Here is a 22,211-nt window from a genome sequence, read left to right as displayed (position 1 = left end):
TGGCACCTCATATCATTGTCTATATTCCACCAAGAATTATGATCCAAGCTGCTCCGGCTATCATTTCTAAACTTGAGCTGAATGAACAAACTTCAAGCACATTGTAAGAATTCATCAAAGAGAAAAAATGATAGTAAGATTAAAAATTGTTTACCTAAAAACAATAGCTGTGTGATCTCATTACTGAAAGCTCACTTATCAGTCTCTTGTGTTAAACAAAACTTTCACAATATGATTACTCTGTTAATTAAACAAGCAATAAAAAAGTCAATTAGGCCTCTAGGATTTATGAGCTTAATTGGCTGAAAGCATTATGAATGGTTTCAATAAGAAGGACCACTAAGGAGAAGCTGACATTCTCTTGCAAACTGTTTTGTGCACTTGCCACTGCCTACTAAATGGTCACTGGGAGGGAGGGACTCAGGTAACAAAGAGAAGTTTTAATCAGGATTTCTTCTCTCAGAAGTAAACCGAATCCACCTAAGGCTCAGACCTCTTGTTTCTTTAGCTACCATTTTGACTTTGAACTAAGACTGCAAGGATACTTGCCCTTACATTCAGGGTTGAGTGGTTTCACTCATTCATGGTGGTGAGAAAGCTTTTTCCTGCTTTCTCTCCCCCTGAGATAGCAAATGTCAGTTAGAATGAAACTTTATTGAAGATGGTTGGCTTTACTATTTGTTTTAAAGGCTTCACACACTGGGACACCACCCCAAATCTGCTGTTCCAGGAAATGAAGAGAAAAACAGGATCAAAGTCTCCCTGTACTTGGGAGGTCTATACTAAAAGTCCCAAAAGGCAATGGGAGCTGAACTGAGCATTCTCTGAGCCTGCTCCATCTCAGTCATGGAAATCAAAGCAGCAGGGGGTTCAGTAAGCTGATCACTTTTACCAGGACAATCAAATTCTGGAACACTTGGGTGTTTTTCTAGGAGTGACTTGGACTTCACAAAACTTCCAAGCACGTGATCAGTCTATTCAAGACTCATGTACTCCAAGCAAGCCTTGGCCCAATTAGCTATTAATGAATATATGTGATTTCTAGTATTTTATAAAAATCCAAGAAGAGGAAACAGCCAGAACCTGGGTTTAAATTTTATGAACTCACTAGACACTGGAGGAAACTGTGCCACTATTCATTCCAATAAGTATTCTGTATATGCCCATAAAATAATCCCATATCTTGCTATTCTCAAGGAGAGACCCTTTTAAAAATCATGGCCTTATGCTGACTTTTCTTTTCGAACTACAATATGATAGAACTGGAGGTTGGCTAAGCATTCTTCCGGAGGGAAACTGCAAGGTATTCTCTCCACGCAACATGGAACAAAAGGCCAGGGAAGCCACTGCTTTGAAACTCTTGAGAGAAAAAAAGTTGTTGCTCAGCCTTGAGGATGTGACCTCTTCGACCTTGCAGCATGTTGGTCACATGCTGAGGAGGGAGAATGTTATAATCACAGGTTTAAGGGGAAAATAAGGCCATGACAAAGCTCTCTCAGGAAGGTTCAGCCGTGTGTTTACCAAGCAAACTTTAACTTCAATGTATTTTCTCTGAGAGAATGTACAATGAGTGTGTTTAAACTGCCCCTACCTGGTAAAATAAGGGAGAGATAATGGAAGAGCTGTTTGAATACTGAACCCACCTCACTTTTTGGGGAGGGTTGATTTATAAGGGGATGCCTTCAAATATCAAACTTGCATGGTAGAAAAATGTCAGTGGAGCAGCCTCAGAAAATTGAGAGGCAGAGTGGTCTGGTGGATAAAGCCCTGGGAGTAAGAAGGACCTGGGTTCTAATTCTGACTCTGCCACTTGCCTGCTGTGTGACCTTGGGGAAATCTCTTCACTTCTCTGTGCCTCAGTTACCTTCCTCATATGTAAAATGGGGATTAAGACTATGAGCCACATGTTGAACATGGACTGTTTCCAAGTTGATTACCTTGTATCTACACCAGTACTTAATATAGTGCCTGGCACACAGTAATCACTTACCAAATACCATAAAAAAAGGAAAAGGTGGACCAAAGTCTGGAAGGAAAGAGCAGCAAAGGGGACAAACTGCTGCAGGAAAGCAAGAATCTCCACTTTTCCCCTATCAAAATGAGACAGCAAGTCTTGCTTTGTGAAACCATGATTATAATAATTTGTTAAGCGATACTATGCCAGTGTTAAGGACACTGTTCTACCTTTAACCCAGAAGTACACTACAGAGAGTACAGTGAGAACAGTGCCTGGCACATAGAAAGTGCTTAAAAAAATACCATTTTATTATTTATTGCTATTATTATGCACTGGGGTGGATACAAGCAAATCAGGACACAAATCCTATCACCCATGGGGCTCACAATCTTAAACCCCATTTTACAGATGAGGTAACTGAGGCACAGACAAGTTAAGTGATTTGCCCAGGGTCACATGGCAGAACCCAGATCCTTCTGATTCCCAAGCCCATATCTACTTGCAGGACCATCTATTGGGGAAGCATTATGTGAGTTAGATCTAAGGCCTTTTATCTTTTCTGATCACATAAAGTCAAAAGAGTATGAAGCACAGATACAAGATGGATGCCTAGCTGGCTTGATGCTCAGACCCAAAGGTCAGTTATTAATAAATGGGTGTCCACCTGGGGTGAGACATTCAGCCATCATTCAGTTCCACTCATTATTTTAACTAATGATCTAAAAAAAATTTAAGGCTCATTGTGGCAAATACTGGGAAATTGGGTGAGTTGCCAACACTTCGGAAGAGCAGAATAAAATTCAAAGCGACCTTTACGAATGGAAAGAAGGGACTTGAAATAATTTGAAGAAATTCAGTAGGGACAAGTACATGATATTTCATCTAGGGATATAAACAGATTCAAAATGCAAACATCAAAAGAGAAAGACAGGCTGGCTAGGCACAACAATAACAAGGAAGGGCTCAGCTTCAGAAGGGCTTACCCACTGTAAGTAGCTTCAGAACATAAAGCTGTGTTTCTTAAAGGAAATGATGGCTTGCAAAGAAGTCTGTAATCACTCAATCAATTATATGCATTGAGCACTTACTGTGTGCAGAGCACTGTAGTAGGAGCTTGGGAGAGAACAATATAACAGAGTTGGTAGCCATGTTTCCTGCCCACAAAGAGCTTACAATTAATCATCCTGCAACAAAACTTTGCACATATCAGGGCCTTTTAAGAATACTGTGCCCAATTTTGGATTGGAGTTTAATTGAAGGAAAAAAAAAAACCTGAGTGTTGATTAAATAACTGTCAACAGATGGAGGGATTTTATGAGGAGGCTGCTGGCTGCCTATTCTATGTCCCCTGAGGACCTGAGCGAAAACAATCAAGAATAAATTCAAGATCAGTGGTATTTGTTGAGTACTTGCTGTGCAGAGAGCACTATACTAAGTACTTGGGAAAGCACAGTGCAACAGAGTGGGTAGATTTTATCCCTGCCCACAGAAGTTTAAAGTCTTTCTCTCCCCATTTTCAAAGTCCTGGTAGTAATCACATCTCCTCCAAGAGACCTTCTCCAAATAAGCCCTGCCTTCTGCTTTGTCTAGGCAATTGGGCATTGTTCCCCTTAAGTATTATGTTATTCATCCTTCCTCTAGACCCACAACACTCACATTCATATGCATCTGAAATTCATTTTAATGTCTGTCTCCCCTTGTAGCGTGTAAACTCCTTATGGGCAAGGATTGTCTGTAGCTACTTTTTTATTTTGTACTCTCCCAGTTGCTTAATATAGTACTCTGCACTCAGTAAGCACTCCATAAATACCATCGATTGATTAACTGAGGTTCATAGAATCACACAATTCGAGATGACAAGTCAGGCCAAACCAAATCTCTCCTAGGGCATGATTTTTGGTGAGATAACTATTTTCATTGCTCTAACCAGTTTATTTTCAAATCTTTCAAGGGACTTTGTAATACTGTGAAAGCTTTGTAATCTTACACAGAAACAGTTAGCTGGCCACACTGTAATTCAGTAGAACAGCATATAAATGAATGAGTCAGACAGACACTTCTCTTGCTTTTCATTTAATACTGTCTGATTCAATCTCTTCAAACTGGACAAGCTGCTTTGAAATCCCTGACTTAATGGAACAAGATTGCTCAAGCAGTCAGGGAAGGGTTTCTTTTGTGGTGGCTTCTGGTGAATCATTTGATGCTCTGAGAAGCCTCCTTCAGCAGTTTCAGTTGCTTTCAGTTGCTTTCAATTGCTTTCAGTTTCAAGTGAATAAACAAAATCCCAGAGTGCAGAATATGTTGCGGCATGTTTTGTTTTTTGGAATGGGATTGAAAAACTAGATAACCTGCCAGCACCAAGCAAATGGATGCAACCAGGATTTACAGATCTAGAAATAATTATGCTGACCTTCCAAACTCCTTTACTGAGGAATTTTACAGGGAATCTTCATTCCAAAACCAGGCAATGTTTACTTCACCTAGGAAATCCATGTCTTCTCTTGGCCCACCCAGCCTAGGACTCTGTGATTGGTAGAGGCACTAGGATGTTTGGTAGAACCATGTCATTCAGTCAGTCAGTCAACAGTATTTACTGAGTACTTAATGTGTGCAGAGCACTGTACTAAGCGTTTGGAAGAGGACAATATAACAATAAATGGACACATTCCCTGCCCACAAAGAGCTAGAGGGGGAGAAAACCATTAATATAAATACATAAATTACTGACATGTTCATAAGTGCTGTGGGGCTAGGTAGGGGGATGAATGAAGAGAACAAGTCAGGGTGATGCAGAAGGGAGTGGGAGAAGAGGAAAGGAGGGCTTAGTCAGGGAAGGCCTCTTGGAGGAGATGTGTCTTCAATAATTCATTCATTCAATCATATTTATTGAGTGCTTATGGTGTGCAGAGCACTGTACTAAGCACTTGGGAAGTACAAAAGTTGGTAACATATAGAGATGGTCCCTACCCAATGGTGGGCTCATGCTTCCCCGGGGGGGAGGGTCACTGTCTGTCAAATATGAGGAGGGTGGGCATTCCAGGCCAGAAGGAGGACATGGTCGTGGGATGTCGACAGTGAGATAGATGTGATTGAGATACAGTGAGAAGGTTAACATTTGAGCATTGAAGTGTGAGAGCTGGGTTGTAGTAGGTGAGTAGTGAGGTGAGGTAGGAGCTTAGAACAGTGCTTTGCACATAGTAAGCACTTAGTAAATGCCACTATTAATTAGGAGGGGGCAAGGTGATTGAGGGTTTTATGGCCAATGGTGAGGAGTTTCTTTTTGATGTGGAGGTGGATATGCAACCCCTGGAGTTTCTTAAGGAGTGGGGAAATGTGGCCTGAATGTTTTTAAGAAACGATGTGATAGTTGCCCTTCTGGACACCTACCTTTGTGGTTAAGGATGGACTGTGAGCCCCATGTGAGACAGGGACTGTGACTAACCTATCTTTACTAATCTCACACACAGTAAGTACTTAAAATATAATAATAATGATAATATAATAAGCCATCCAACGTCCCTAACTTTCTCCTTCCATGCCTAAGTTCCTCTCTAGTGATCCACAATGAAGCAACTTACCTATTAATTTCCCAAACACCTCTTAGAACATCTGAAGTTTCAAGCTTAAACAACATCTCCTGGTAACAAACCCCATCCATCTGCTACCCACTTTTAAACCATTAACAACTATTCTGTCATCAATAGTATCAAAGAAAGGAATTTGCTCCACCACTTTTATTTTGGCCAAAGGGTCCACAAACTCCACGGTCTTTATTCCAGCCCTAGCTGTGTTTTTCAGGGCCTTTTCTGGGCTTGTCCCCATGATAAGTAAGCAAAATTAAAATCCTTTGTGGTCTAGCCACTCAATAGCCTGGGTTGTCTCCCCAGTGGATTTGAAATGGAGCAATCATTACCGTTCATAGAGTCACCTCAATTTCTTCATGATTCAAAAAAATATTTATCAGTAGAAGAAAATACAAACAACAGTATTCATCCCCTTAATAGCTGTGGTATTTGTTGAGCCCTTGCTATGTGCCAAGCACTGGGATAGATACTCTATAATCAGATTGAATGCAGTCCCTGTCCAATATGGGGCTCAGAGCCTAAGAGAGAGAAAGAACAGCTATTTTATCCCCATTTTACAGACAAAGAATCTGGGACACAGAGAGGACATAACAGCAGTCAAGTGGCAGAGGCAGGATTAGAAGCAGGATTAGTCTGTGCTTGTGGCACTAGGGATTGGTGTTTTCCCTTTTTCGTCATGCAGATACTGTGAATAAGGAGAAGCTCTATAATAAGATTTATTTTTCCATATCTGAAGGACATCCAAGGTCAAAGGGTCTAAAGCTGAAGCATGGTGGGGATTTGCTTGTAGCATGATCTAGTGGAAAGACCATGAAGCTGTGAGTCTGGAGATCTTGGGTCTAGCTCCAGCCCCGTTTTCTGGGACCTATAAAACAGATCCACCAATAAAAGGATAATGATTCATTAAATACTTATTATGTACTGATCACTGGGGTGGATCTAACAGTAAGAGATGGGACAAAGTCTGTGTCGCACACAAGGCTCACAAGCTCTATCGTCCCCGTTTTACAAATAAGGAACCTGAGGTCCAGAGAGGATAAATGACTTGTCCAAGATCACACAGTAGGCCAGTGTCAGAGTGGGGACTCAAACCTAGGTCTACTGACTTCCAGAAACATGATCTTTCTAGTAGGTCATCCTGTCTCCCAAGATAGTCTTATCCTCAAATGATAATCAATCAGTCAGATGTATTTATCAAGTACTTATTTTGTGCAGAGCATGATAATGATAATTATGATGTACTAAGCACTTGGAAGAGTAGAATGATTTATGATGACAAGTTGATAGCATAAAAGATAAGGGCCTGGAACCCAGTTAGGCATCCAACAATCAATCAGTCACTTTAATTGAACACTTACAGTGTGCAGCGCACTGTACTAAGTGGTTTAAGACAGTACAATATAACAATATAGCAGATTTGGTAGAAACGTTCCCTGTCCACGATGAGCTTACAGTCTAGAGGGGGAGTAACACTGAAACAAACTAATTCAACCTAACATTGAATCAGTTCTCATCTCATCTCTTATTCTTACTGTGTGACACCCTGTGCTTTAGTTTTTATTTCTTAATAGTATTTTTGAGCATTTACTATGTGCAGCATACTATCTACTAGGTGCAGGGTAGATGAAAGCTAATAAGATTGGACACAGTCCATGGGGCTCACAGGTTTAATATCCATTTTACAGGTGGAGTAACTGAAGAACAGAGAAGTTAAGTTACTTGTCCAAGGTCACACAGCAAACAAGTGGCAGACCCAGGATTAAAACTGAGATCCTTCTATCCTCATCTGTAAAATGGGGATGAAAATACCTTCATTTTCCTGCCTCATAGGGATATTGTGTTTAGAAAATGACATAACAGATGTGAAAGAACTTTGTAAAAACCGAAGTGTAATACAAAAAAGTATTATTATAATCATTTTTGTTGTTGTTGATATTTAGAATTACTCATCTTTAAGATTCACACACAGGTCTACTGAAGGAGTTTACCAGCTCTTCAATATTAGAAGTGTACTTATAATGAAGTGCAATATTTTCCCCAAATTTAATTTCACCAAAACGTGAAAATCAGGGAGAAGTCAAACTGATCTTTGAACTCATCTAATGGGTATTTTAGGCCCTTGCAAATTTTATTGAGTGATATCAGAGGAAAACATTTGCTTATTGCTGGACTCAGAACTTAATCTTGTAATGTATCTACTATAGCAGCCCCTGAAACCCTTGGGACAATATTTGCACCAAAAATCCCCGATCATTTCATGCATTTTTTTTCCTCCAGGGATCCCTTTTTTTTCCTGTTCCCATAAGTGCCAGAAAAACATTAATATTCATTGGTTTTCAACAGATCTGTTTCAAGATAAAACCTTCTAGATAATAACAAATAGGAGATTTCACTGCTCAATTTTATATTTGTTAATAAAAAAAGATTTTTTGCCTGTAGAAAAAATATCTGAATTGGCATGGCCTGCAAGATGTTATGACCACGTTTCACCACTTGATTGGCTAAAAATATTAATCAATGAACAACACTGATCATTTAAAGGAAGACACCAACAGTGATCCTCCTTTCCTAGGCTAAAAGCCAGTGACAAAAATATACAATAGCACTCAGTTCAAAATGGTGGGCATTCACCTCATTTTTAATTTGAGAATCAGCATGGCCTAGTGGAAAGTGCCTAGTCTCCACAGATTCAGAAGACCTGGGTTCTCATTCTGCCTCCTTTAGTTTTCTGTTGTGTGATCTTGGGCAAGTCTCAGTATCCTCAACTGTAAAATGGGAATTCAAGGCCAACGAAGCCTAGAATCCTCACTGGCACCTCCCTGAGATTGCCACCTCTCCATTACAGTTCTTTTGGTTCTTTTCCCAGCCTGTCCTGTAAACTGTGGGCTGCCTCAACGTAAGCCACTGCTGATTCTATCTGAACTTCTCCATCCAACTGCTGAGTGACTTCTTCAGGTACCTACTGCCTTACAACATGGCTACCAGGTCTCCCTAGGATCCCACACCAGTTTTCCTTTGCGTCACTGAGTCATCTCCATCCCAACCCTCCTCTACCACCCCATTGGGACAGAAAACCTGGCCGCAGCCTGGCATTGCCTCCGACAGACCTCGGGAAGACCAGTTGGCTGCTGCTGTAGCGATCATTATGGCTGCAGTTGTGACGATAGGCTCTGAGCTGTGAGGAGCCAGGATTTCTGCTCCACTAGCCACAGTTCCCCTCGATCTTTATTTTGGTCTTAACGTCGTCAGAGTTTTGTCTCATTTTTCCGTATATGTCTTATCACCAGCAGTGTGGCTCAGTGGAAGGAGCACGGGCTTGGGAGTCAGAGGACTTGGGTTCTAATCCTGCCTCCGCCACTTGTCTGCTGTGTGACCTTGGGCCTCTCTGTGCCTCAGTTACCTCATCTGTAAAATGGAGATTAAAAGTCTGAGCCCCAGCTCGACAACCTGATTACCCTGTATCTACCCCAGCACTTAGAACAGTGCTTAGCGCGTAGTAAGCACTTAACAAATACCATAATAATAATTATTATTACTTTTTATTTTTAGATTGAGTCCTCCAAGGAACTGGGACTGTAGCTAATTCCCACCCCTTTATTCTTTCCCATTACATAATACAGTGTTCTGTACACAGGAAGCACTTACTAAATACTTCATTCATTCGATCATATTTATTGAGTGCTTACTTTTTGCAGAACACTGTACTAAGCACTTGGGAGAGTCTTGTTTTGTCTTGTGTTATGCCATCAAGTCATCTCCTACCCATAGCGAGAGAGTACAATATAATAATAAGCAGACACATTCCCTGCCCACAATGAGCTTTATTACTACTATCAATCAAATTTATGTATTGAACACTTACTATGTTCAGAGCATGGTTCTAAGTCTTTGGAAGAGTAGAATACAACAGAATTAGCCATTTCCCTGCCCATAATGAGCTTACAGTCTAGAGTGGGAGACAGACATAAATGTCAATAAATAAGAAAATTATAATGAATAATTTAAAGATATGTACCTATGTGCTGTAGGGTTGGGGGCAGACAAATATCAAATGTCTAAAGGTCACAGATCAAAGGGACTAGACAATGCAGAAGGGAGAGTGTGTGTGGGAAAACAGGGCTAACCAGGGAAGATCTCATGGAGTTGTGACTTTAATGGCTTTGAAGGTGGAGAGAGTGGTGGTCTGGTGTATACGAACAAGGAGGGAGTTTCAGACTAGAGGGAGGATGTGGGAAAAGGGTCAGCAGTGAGATAAATGAGATCAGGGCACAGTGAGTAAGCTGGAGCCAGAAGAGTGGAGTGTATGGGCTGGGCTGTAGTAGGATGTTAGTGAAGCGAAGTTCGAAGGGCCAAGCTGAGTGAGTGCTTTAAAGCTGATGGTAAGGAGTTTCTGTCTGTTGCAGAGGAGGATGGGCAGCCATTGGAAGTCCTTGAAGAGTGAGAGACATTGACTACTTCTACCACTATTACTACTACTACTACTGCTGCTACTCTTCTCCCCACCTCTTATATTCTGAGTCTTGTGTGGGACGGTGTCTGATCTGATTACCCTGTGTCTATTCCACTGTTTGGCATATAGTAATCAATCAATCAATGATATTTATAGAGTGCGTCCTGTGTGCAGTGCACTTAACACATACCACTATCATTATTTTAATTGGCATATGGAATCTCTTCTCACAGAGGTTTCCAGAAGACAGTAACACACAGAAGAAAGGTATAAAGCCCAGGGGGTTAACTAATGCAACATAAGCCTGCCTTATCCACCTTCTGCTACCTACTCTTACTGTTGTTTGTTATGCCACATTTTACAGAGATCTTGCTTCAAAGTGCTTTAAAACATTTCATCTTTCCAACTACTGTATAATTTCTCCATTTCAGCTCACCATAGAACAGCTGTTCTGGTATCCTGTTGCAGTCCATTTTCTTCCACATCACCTGTCTGGCCAAGGTGAGATGTGATAATCATTGTTTCAGGGTCTTCGCTGGGTACTAGGAACAATTTTAAAAATATCTCCTGGCCATTTCATGACATGCTTATTTCATAGTAATAATGATTGTGGTGTTCGTTAAATGCTTACTATATGCTAGGCACTGTTCTAAGCACTAGGGAAGATACAAGATAATCAGGTCAGACACAGTCCCTGTCCCATCTGTAGTAAGTTCCTGTAGTAAGTCTCCCTCCTACTTAGGCTGTGGACACTATTTCCAACCTATCTTGTATCTGCCCTAGTGTTTAGTATATAGTGCTTGGCATCTAATGAGCACTTAATGAATACCATAATGAGTAGATGAATGGTATTGCTGGAATTCGTCTGGAAGCCAGAAACCTATGTCTCCCAATTTTCAAAGCTCTCCTGTAATCCCACCTCTTCTAGGTAACATTTCTGATTGCCAACCTCCTTCCCTGGATGCTTCAATCTAACAACCTCCCATAGCATTTATGTTTACCTATCTTCCCTCGAGCACATATGCATATCCTCAATTTACTCATTTAATTTTTCTAATATCCTTCCAAACTCCTGTTATCAGCAATTGTAATATGTATTCTTTCTCATGCTCCAGCTATTTGTAAATACATTTTGTCATTTGATTATATTTATTCAGCACTTACTTTGTTCAGAGCACTGTGCCAACCAATTGGGAGGATAGAATAAGTAGAATCCTTGTCCTAAAAAGGGTCAAACTTTAGCAGGGGAGACAGACACTAAGATAAAAAATAGGTAGGAAGAAGTATGTAAGTCCTAAGGTATAGTGTGACTACCCTCCTGCTTAGGTGCACAAGAATGTTGAAGTGATAGTGGTAGAAAGGAGAGATGAGAGATGAAACAGGGTAAGCTTCCTGGAAGAGATGTGATTTCAAAAACGAATTGAAGCTAGGGAGAGGAGTTGTCTGCCGGATGAGAAAGAGGAGGGAGTTCCCAACAGAAGGGACTGCTTGAGCAAGATGTGAAAGATGGGAGAGAAAAGAATGAGGAACAGAGAGTGGTGTAGTGGGAGAAGAGTGAGGAAAAATTGGTCAGAAAGTGTTCTAGTGTTGGGACTCTCAAGGTTCAGCTTGATCCCAGGAGCAATGGACAAGTATTGGAGGTTTCTGAGGAATAGGAAGGTGGGCACAGGATGGTGTTTTAGAAAAATGATCTGGGAAGGAGAGTTAAGAGTAAACTGGAGAGAGTAATAGTAGCGGTAGTAATAGTAGTAACTTCTTAGGACAGCCAAAATGTTTTAAAACATTTTAGAGTCCAGGTCTACTGTTGGTTTCAAATGCTTCTGATGGGCATATTGATCAATTTACAACACTTTTGAAAAAACCTTTCCCCAGGGATACCAAACGGTCCCTTCTCATTTACAGTCTAAATACTTTTCATGTTCATTTCTAAACCTATCACCAAAACTAAGGAATTTGAAAATACAAATGCAAGTCAGTCAGTAAATACCACTTACTGAGCTGTGTGACAAGCACTGAACTAGGCCAGCAAGCCTACCTGAAGAAATAGATCTGTTTCTCTATTTTTGGAATTATTCTCTTTTCTAATCCTGTTATGCCAGATGTTTATTCTACTAGTAGATTTTTTTTCACATAAGCTCATTTTACTTAATTAACAAATGATAAATTTACAATCTTTAATTATCTAAATATTCTGAATCAGAATTATCCAGAGATTCCTCTTCCAGGTAGCTTCCGATTTCCATGTTTAATTGGCTTGCAAAACTTGTGTCTAATAAAGTGGCAAATTTAACTATCCTTTCTGATTATCAAATGCCTGTGTAGGAATATACTGATAGAGATGCATTTTAATTTCTTCCTCAATTAGTCCTAATTTTTATTTTTATTTTTTACTGGATCAGGTTTTAATTATATAGTCACAATACTTAAACTGCTGAGAGTATAGAAATCCAGGATCTAGAGAAGCGCGCGCACACGCACGCACACACACACACACACACACACACACACACACACACACACACACACACACACACACACACACACACACACACACACCCCCCTTTTTACACAGGCCTATTCACACTCAACACACAAGGACAATTCAACTATCTCCTCTGGGTATCAACCTATTAAGTTGTTATTGCTATCCTTTACCTCACTGGCCCCACCATGACCCTTTAATTCACCCCCACCCCAGCTCTTGTCAGCCCATCCCAGAAATCCCCTGCCACCTCACCTCCCCCACCCCACCCCTCCCCCACCCAACTCCTCCCCTCCTCTTTCGCAGCCCCCACCTCTTCTCCCCACCCTATCCCTGTCCTCCTATCCCAGCGCCACCCCTCATCCCTGTCCCCCAACTCTGGCCCCCATCAACTCGCTCCCATCCAAACCCTCCCCACCCCTCATGCTGTCCCTTCTCCCACTCCCACCTCCACAGCTGCTGCCAAGTGCAGTCTGTGGAAGCCCCACTCTATCATGGGGAAGCTTCCCTTCATCCTTGACCAGTTCCTGTCTCCATCACTCCTCTTCCTTGTCATCCCGCAATTCTGGCTCTGCCCAGACGACACTGTTTCCCCTGCTGTTCTCTCCAGAAAAGGACTCATCTTCTCCCACTCCCCCAGACTCACTGGGGAAGGAGGAGATGTTGGCTTCCTTCTCACGCCCCAATGCCACTTATACACCATTCACCGCCCCCACCCCTTTCTTGCCCTTTCTTTGAAGCACATATCATCTGCCTTTACCTAGTAGCTAGTAGCTGTCATCTGCTGCCCCTCCAGGGCCCACATCCAACTTCTTCAACAATTTTGATCCCTTTCTCACATTCCTTCTCTCTTTCTCCATGCCCACATTGATCCTTGGGGACTTCGATATCCACATAGATGTTCCTGATGACTCTTCTGCAGCCCGCCTTGTATCACTCTTCAACTCTGCTGACCTCCTGCTCCACCCCACCTCGCTCACTCACCAACTTGGACACACACTCAATCTCATCATCTCTAACCACTGCACTGTCTCTACCCTCATCAACTCTGGAATCCCTTTATCTGACTACAGCTTCCTCACTTGCCTCTTCTCCACACACTTCCTCCCCTTAAATCTACACGATTCCCCCACAGAGACTGATCTCTGGACCCCGTCCAATTTTCTCAACTCATCATGCCCCACTTAGTCTCCATACCCAAACTACCTTTACTTGATGACCAAATAGATGTTCTCAACACCACCCTTTCTACAGAACTCAACTCACTTGCTCCCCTATCCCTTCATAGATCTTGTACCACTACCCACAGCCCTGGATCACCTGCACAGTTCAGCTCCTTCGCTCTTGTGCTCAAGCCACTTCCTGCTGGAGGAAGTCTAAATATCAGGCTGACTTCACCCACTTCTAGTGTATCCTTGCATGCTTTAACTCTACCCTCTCCTCTGCCCGGCAAAATGATTTCTTCACCTTATTAGCACCCATGCTCATCACCATCATTAGTTGTTCCAGACATTTAACCCCTCCTCGGTCCCCCTGTCACCCTACATCCCCATCCCTTGCCCCCAGTGATCTGGCCACTGGCTTCATTAAGAAAATTGACACTATCAGATGTGAGCTCCCTAAAATCACCCCTGCTCATCCTTACTCCCTCTTGGTTCTGGCCCCCTCTTCAACTCTCCCATCCTTCCCAGCAGTATCTCTAGAAGAACTCTCCTGCCTCCTCTGAAAAGCCACCCCCTCCACCTCTGCATCTGACCCCATTCCTTCCCACCTTATCAAAACTTTTACCTCTCCTCTTCTTCCTCCCCTAACAGTCATCTTCAACCATTCTCTCTCCAATGGCTTCTTCCCCACTGCTTTCAAACATTCCTATGTCTTCCTTCTCCTAAAAAAACCTTTCTTGACCATACAGTTCCCTCCAGTCATCACCCCATCTCCCTCCTACCATTCTTCTCCAAACTCCTTGAATGAGTTGTCTATGCCCACTGTCTCAAATTACTCTCCTGAAATTCTCTCCTTGACCCCCTCCAATCTGGATTCCGTCCCCTTCACTACACAGAAACCACCCTCTCAAAGGTCACTAATAATTTTCTTCTTGCCAAATTCAAAGGCCTCTACTCCATCCTAATCCTCCTCGACCTCACAGCTGCCTTTGACACTGTGGACATGCCTTTCTCCTGGAAATGTTATCCAACCTTGGCTTCACTGACTCTGTCCTCTCGTGGTTCTCCTCATCTCTCTGGACATTCATTCTCAGTCTCCTTCCCAGCTCCCTCTCTGCCTCCCACCCCTTAACTGAGGGAGTCCCTAAAGGTTCAGTTCTGGGCCCCCTTCTATTCTCCATCTACTCCCACTCCCTTGGAGAACTCATTCGCTCCCATGGTTTCAACTATCACCTCTATGCAGATGATACCTAAATCTGCATCTCCTCCCCTGATCTCTCTCCCTCTCTCCAGTCTCATATCTCCTTCTGCCCTCAACACATCTCTACTTGGAAGTCTTTCTGTAACCTCAACCTTGTCATGCCCAAAACAGAGCTCCTTATCTTTCCACCCAAACCCTGTCCTCCCCATGACTTTCCCATCACTGTAGACAGCACTACCATCCTTCCTGTCTCACAAGCCCATAACCATGGCATTATCTTGACTCCCCTCTATCATGCAACTCACATATTCAATCCATCATAGATTCTTTAAGTGCCACCTTCACAACATCACTAAAATCGGCCCTTTCCTTTCCATCCAAACTGCTAACAAGTTAATACAATCATTCATCCTGTCTCTCTTTAATTACTGGGGAGATCATGGGTTCTAATTCCAATTCTGCCACTTCTCTGCATTTTGACCTTGGGCAAGTCACTTCTCTTCTCTAGGCCTCAGTTACCTCATTTGTAAAATGGGGATTAAGACTGTGATCCCCACACGGGACTACCTGACTACCTTGTATCTAACTCAGCACTTAAAAGAGCGATTGGCACATAGTAAGTGCTTAACACATTATTATTAAATTTTATTCAGTTATTATTATTATTATTACTGCACGAGCCTCCTTGCTGACCTCCCAGCCTCCTATAATAATAATAATGATGTTATTTGTTAAGTGCTTATTATGTGCCTATCTCTCCCCACTACAGGCCATACTTCACTCTGCTGCCCGGATAACTTCTCTACAAAAATGTTCAGGACATATTAACCCATTCCTCAAAAAAAAATCCAGTAGTTGCCTATCCACCTCCTCATCTGACGTGTGCAGTTTGCACCTCCCATAAACACCATGTTAAATTTAATGCCCTTTAGCATATCGCTTCCTGTGATGGCAGGTGAGCCAGACCGATTGGCCGAAGGGAGGATGGAGGCAGCCTGGGCACAGAGCTTTTTGCAGAAGGATGGTCGTATTGGTTAATGCCATGGAAATTAATCATCTCATGGTAGGAGAAATTCTCAACGCCCCTAGGTTGAGGGCTTAATAGAATCAGAGATCTCATTGCCCCTGGGTTGAGAGCTTAACAGAAGCAGGATTCTTTACTATAATTTTTTTCTGTATACTAATAAATGTTTTCTCTCTGGGATACTGAATATTGTGGCTTATTCTGTCGGTAAAGCTGAGTCACAAACCCCCTGGTCCCTAATAGGCCTTTTTGGGATGTAATAGCATCAAACGAAAACTCCTAACCTCTGGCTTTAAAGCACTTTACCATCTTGCCCCCTCTTACCTCACTTTAATTCTCTCCATTTACAACTCAAGCCACACACTTAGCTCCTCTAGTGCCAACCTTCTCACTGTGTCTCGATCCCTCCTGCTTTGCTGTCGACCCCTAGCCCACGTCCTGCCTCTGGCCTGGAAAGTCCTCCCTCCTCAAATCCGACAGACAATTACTCTCCCCTGCTTCAAAACTTTATTGAAGGCACATCTCCTCCAAGAGGCCTTACCAGACTAAGCCCCACTTTTCCTCATCTCCTACTCCCTTTTGCGTAGCCCTGACTTGCACTCTTTGCTCTTCTCCCCTACCAGACCCCCACAACTTATGTACATATCTGTAATTTTACTTTATTTATTTGTATTGACATCTGTCTCCCCTGCCTTTAGACTGTAAGCTCCTAGTGGGCAGGGAATGTGACTGTTTATTGTTGTAATGCACTCTCTCAAGCACTTACTACAGTGCTCTGCACACAGTAAATGCTAAAAAAATTGAATGAATGAATGAAAGAGAGTGAGAGAGAGAGAGAGAGAATTTCCAGAATCCTTAAGCCTGAGTGGCCAATCTTTAAAAGAGAATTCATGCCTTTCTCTTTTAAAAACGAGGTAGCAAATTCACACTGAAAGGAGCAGAGAACTTCCAGCTTCCTAAGACACTTTTGTGTAGTACCCAATTCTACCTTTGGCCCTCTAGGATTAGTTTGATCCATAACACATCCAGTGACAAGTTGGAACAAACTTTTGCAAAATCCTTGTTTCTTTTTAGCTGAATGATCTCTCACCTGTCTGTCAGAAAATATTAACAGCATTAGTGGTGGTGGTTATAATAATAATGATATTTGTTAAGCACTTACTATGTGCTAAGCACTGCATTAAGCAATGGGGTAGATCCGGGACAATCAGGCTGGACACAGTCCCTGTCCCACATAGGGTTCACAGTCCAAGTATCTTTTGTCTTTTGTCTATTTCATCATGAACTAATCACCTAGGATGGTGCAGCCTGCATCTCTTTAGTGGGATGATTGTGTCATGTAAGCCAGTGTGGATGCACAGTGGTCAAGGCTTTGCACTTGCTCCCTTCTCTCTCTGACCAACCCCTCTAAGCTGTTTTGCCTCTAGGCCCTCTTGATTGTCTCATAACAAGGAAACCATTATAATAATATTAATTATGGCATTTGTTAAGTGCTTACTATGTGCCGAGCACTTTTCTAAGCCCTCAGGCAGATACAAGGTAATCAGGTTGTCCCACGTGGGGTTCACAGTCTTAATCCCCATTTTTGAGATGAGGAAACTGAGGCACAGAGAAGTTAAGCAGCTTTCCCAAAGTCACATAGCAGACAAGTGGTGGAGCCAGGATTAGAACCCAAATCCTCTGACTCCTAAGCCCGTGCTCTTTCCACTAAGCCACGCTCTCCCTCTAGATGTAAGCTCACTGTGGGCAGGGAATCTGTCTGTCATACTATTATATTGTGCTCTCCCAAGTGCTTAATACAGTGCTCTGCACACAGTAAGTGCTCAATAAATACAATTGACTGACTTCTGAACATGTTATTCAAAGGGACCATATAAGGTACCCACCCCATTTTGTTCATTCCGTCTGTCTGTCAAAGAGATGGGCATATTAAAGGTCTCAAGGTAGGATGAAGTAATTCCTCCTTTGTCAAGGTCAAAATTGCTGGCCCATTGATGAGAGCAGAGGCAGGGAGTGGTATCTGCTCACTTGGCCTCTTTTAAAGGAGGACAAAGCAGGACTGGCCAATTGCCCCAGAGGAGAATGTGCTGCTGTCTGTCTTAAAATTTGTATTATGCACCGTGCTCTCTACTTCACTGTCATTCATTCATTCATTCATTCCATCCTATTTACGGAGTGCTTACTCTGTGCGGAGCACTGTACTAAGCTCTTGGAAACTACAATTCAGCAACTGAGATAATCCCTACCCCAAAACGGGCTCACAGTCTAGAAGGGGGAGACAGACAACAAAACAAAATAAGTAGATAGGCATTAATAGCATCAAAATAAATAGAATTCTAGATATATACACATCATTAATAAAATAGAGTAATGAATATGTAAATATCTACAAGTGCTGTGGGGCAGGGAAGGGGGTGGAGCAGAGGGAGGAAGTAAGGGTGATGGGGAGGGGAGGAGGAGCAGAGGAAAAGGGGGGCAACTGCATATAAAGAAACTGCAGTGTTGTACCAACTGCATATAAAGAAACTCTGTATTGCATGGAACTTGACTGATCTTGACTAGAAAGGGAAATTCCAACTGTCAACCTCTGCTCCCCTACTTGCACTAGTAGAAATAAACTTGTCTCTGACATAGCTGCTTGAACACTATGCAGGGTCCGTGAAGTTTTCTTTGACACCAGGAACTCACTGGAGGGTCCGTGACTGCCTGGGGGGCCCATGGAGGCTGAACCCCTGCTATTCCCCTACCAGCCTGGGCGTTCCTGAGGACTGACTGACCAGAAGACTCCTCTAAACAGGGTAGCTGGGGGCCCAAAATGCCAGATGAGCTGGAACTAATCCAAAATCAGCATAGTCTACAGGACAGGGCACAGGTCTGGGAGTCAGAGGACCTGGGTTCTAATCCCACCTCTGCCACTCGACTGCTGGTAACTTGGGATAACTCATTTAACTTATTTCATTCAATCATATTTATTGAGCGCTTACTGGGCGCAGAGCACTGTATTGAGTGCTTAGAAGAATACAGCAGGAAGCAGACACACTCCCTCCCACAATAAGATTGCAGTCTAGATGACTTCTCTGTGCCTCAGTTCCCTCATTTGTACAAAGGGGATTCAATACCTGTTCTCCCTCCTACTTAGACTGTAAGCCCCATGCGGGTCAGGCACTGTATCCAAAACAATTATCTAGTATCTACTCCAGGAGTGAGCACAGAGCTTGGCAAACAGTAAGTCCTCAATAAATACCATGATTATTATCATTATTAGTAGGGTGGAGGCTTCAAATCACTAACCCTAGCTATGAAGTGGATTAGTGAGTTAATATCTCCCTTGATATTAAAGGTTCCCAGGCAGATCCAGTCACAAGCCACAGAACAGAAAAAAACGTGTTCCTGAGCTGAAAAAAGTCCAGATCCTCAGCCCACTCTCAGGTCCCCATTGCTGCAAACCACCGTGCTTTGGAAAAAGTCTAAAAGCAAATGCAAATTTCATAGAAAGAGGATTGAGTGTGTGTCTCAGATGTCTTGTTTTATCCATTTACCTCCCTTCTCTGTCACACCTATGCCTTCCCCTACACATTCCTATCCTGGACCCTAAAACATGGCCCAATTGGAGATGTTTTTCAAGGTTGAGAGAGACAGAGAGAGAGAGAGAGAGAGAGAGAGAGAGAGAGAGAGAGAGAGTGTGTGTGTGTGTGTGTATGGGTTATATATAGCTCTGCCATTCTTCCAGTCTTAACTCTCATTAACTGTGTTTATGAGCTGCAGTCTTTCTGTTGAGTAATGTTAGAATTTGGAACTTTTAACGCCAGAAGCAGAGGTGAAAGTCAGGAATGGTACGATAATGTATTCCACTTACTGAAAAAGTATAGCATGACAATTATTGTCCTTTAAGTGAGATTTCATAAAGCACCTTCAGAGTTACTATTACTACCATCCCTACCAACCTCAGTTCATGAAATATTTATCCATTAACAGTAGAAAAGGTTCACATTTTCTTCAAAGACTGATCATATGATGGGACCATAAACTCACTGAATTATGCAATATATAGCTTTAGAATTTCAAACTTTCAAGAAATATATACCATGGAAAGAAGTAGAGGGCAGAAAGGAAGGAGAGACAATATGCAACAGAGGGTGAGAGAATAATCTATATGAGAGAGGCAGGGATAGAGTGAACAAGAGACTAAGAGGATGAAATTGAAAGAAAAAGGTGAGGGAAACCTCTCAACAAAAGGCAGAAAATGTCTTGCAAATCCCAGAAGAGAACACCAAGAGTCATATATTGAAATGGCAAATCTTATTTAACAGAATATTTTTCTGTAATTACTTCTTGTCAGATTCTTAAGATCTCTTTGTTGCACTAGAGCCCCAGAAACTGGTAAGGATGTTTTTATAGTCTCAGACTTTGAATAATGATAATAATATAAATGGGATTTTCAGAAGAAGGGGGAAAATTAATATCGGGGCTTCACAAGCTAAATACTAAGCTGGTCTCAGCACAGCCATATGCATTCTTCTATCAGTAAATTGAACGCTCTGACTTTCTATCATGGACCTGAACAAACTATGAAATGAAGAAATCTCTACATAAAAAAATAAACACATTCAATACAGTCATTATTAGCTCAGTATTTTTAGAGTCTTTCAATGGTGGCAATGTAGAGATGGAACAGCTTTTCCAAAATAGAGGGGTTAAGGGAGTGATTGTTTAATCTGTCATTCTTGTTTTGTAATTGGAGTATTTACATTTTAAGTTTTGCTTTTCTGATACCTTCTTCACACCCCTCAATTCAGTATGAAATTATGCCCAAAGACTATATTTATGGAGAGGGGTTTCTTCAGTATTTCAAAGTTCTTTGAAATTAAAGGTCCTTTTTCACACTGAACAAGAAAATCAGATAGTTTTGAAAAAAAGAAACAAAAATATTTGAATTGGAGCTTTACAAACCAATACTTTATGTTTTCTTTCCATTACATTGCCCTGAAAAATAATCACCTATGTGATCTTACAATTCTGTGGGCAAGTCACATAAATTTTCAACTTATTAAAAGGACAGAATATTCAGCTCAGTTGAAAAGAACACACATTTATGCCTTTTTGCTGTGAATCAACCCATCAAGATGCTTTAGGGAACCTTTGGCAGATTAAGAGAGAAGGGCTAATAAACATGATCTCTTTGGGTGGGCTTACATAATTCACTTTGCAGTACTAAATCAAAATGGTTCAAATGTTAGGAGATGAAACACCACGTGTTTTGACTGTGGTGTAACTTATTTAGATGTCTTTGAATTCTCTATAAATATAACTACTGCAGCATACCACACTACATCTTTTCTATTGAAAATCCAGGAACTACTGTATTCTGGGGACCAGCCTCTGGAGGAACCAAAAAACACCAAGTTGATGTCAGCATAGCAATTTGAGCTTAAAATAAGGCTAGAGAAGTTTGAAGTTTTGTACTAACTTCTGTATTTTCATATTCAAAAGATCTGAAAGATTTTCATGGTCAAGCCAGAGCTGAATGTTTCATTACAATTCTTCTACCAAAGCAGTAAGCTATTCACTCAGAAGCAGCATGTTGTAGTGGAAGGAGCACAGGGCTAAGAGTCAGAGGACTTGGGCTCTGGTCCCAGCTCTGCCAAATGCTTGCTGTGTGACCTTGGGCAAGTCACTTAACTTCTCCTGTTCTTCCTCCTACTTAGGCTGTGAGTCCCATGCAGGGACAGGGACAGTGTCCAATCTAAATAGCTTATATTTACCCCAGCACTTAACAAATACCATAAAAAATTCACTGTACACATAGCCAAAAACGTAGAAAAATCAAATCAAGAAGACCAGTAGTAAAGCATGTAGTATATGACAGTTTGATAGCAATAAGGCATCCAGCTGAAAGTCTGCATAGCCGCAGGAAGAACAAATCTTCTCTATAACTATGAAGTCACACTCATTATGGAGGGTACATGAGATATCTTAAATGTTTTCATTAGTAACATCTATAAGCTATATTCCACCTAAAAAGACAAGTCAGAATTACTAGCAGTGAGGTCCTGGAATGGAGTGAGTTCACCAACATTAAACAAACATAAGGGTAATAGCAGGAGGCTCAAGCAGTTACCGTATGATGAATGTTTAATGATAGCAAACATTCAAGCAAGGAGAACAGAGCAAACATTTGAAAAACAGTGGAACTAGCCTCCAAACCATGTGACTGTTGAAGGACAATATTAGTAGACAGTCCTACTAGCATAAGTCAGTCAAGGGAGGGTTTGCTTTTGTTTCAAGTGGGGTTTCTGTGGCATTAGGAGACCAAAGACATATTTTGAAAGTGGCGGAAGGATGCTGCTAGG

At 41.8% G+C, this 22,211-nt stretch overlaps 1 protein-coding gene across 2 annotated transcripts in view; it reads right to left on the bottom strand.

Annotated features, from left to right (window-relative positions):
• The window catches only part of ERBB4 (erb-b2 receptor tyrosine kinase 4), a 1,221,345-nt gene that overhangs the window by 286,063 nt on the left and 913,071 nt on the right, over positions 1-22,211 (bottom strand). The gene's annotated exons all lie outside the window — the stretch shown is intronic.

This window comes from Tachyglossus aculeatus, chromosome 7, assembly GCF_015852505.1.
Source record: "Tachyglossus aculeatus isolate mTacAcu1 chromosome 7, mTacAcu1.pri, whole genome shotgun sequence".
NCBI classification, from domain to species: domain Eukaryota; kingdom Metazoa; phylum Chordata; class Mammalia; order Monotremata; family Tachyglossidae; genus Tachyglossus; species Tachyglossus aculeatus.
The sequence above is the reverse complement of the archived record's forward strand: the minus strand, read 5'-3'. Positions and strand labels throughout refer to the sequence as shown.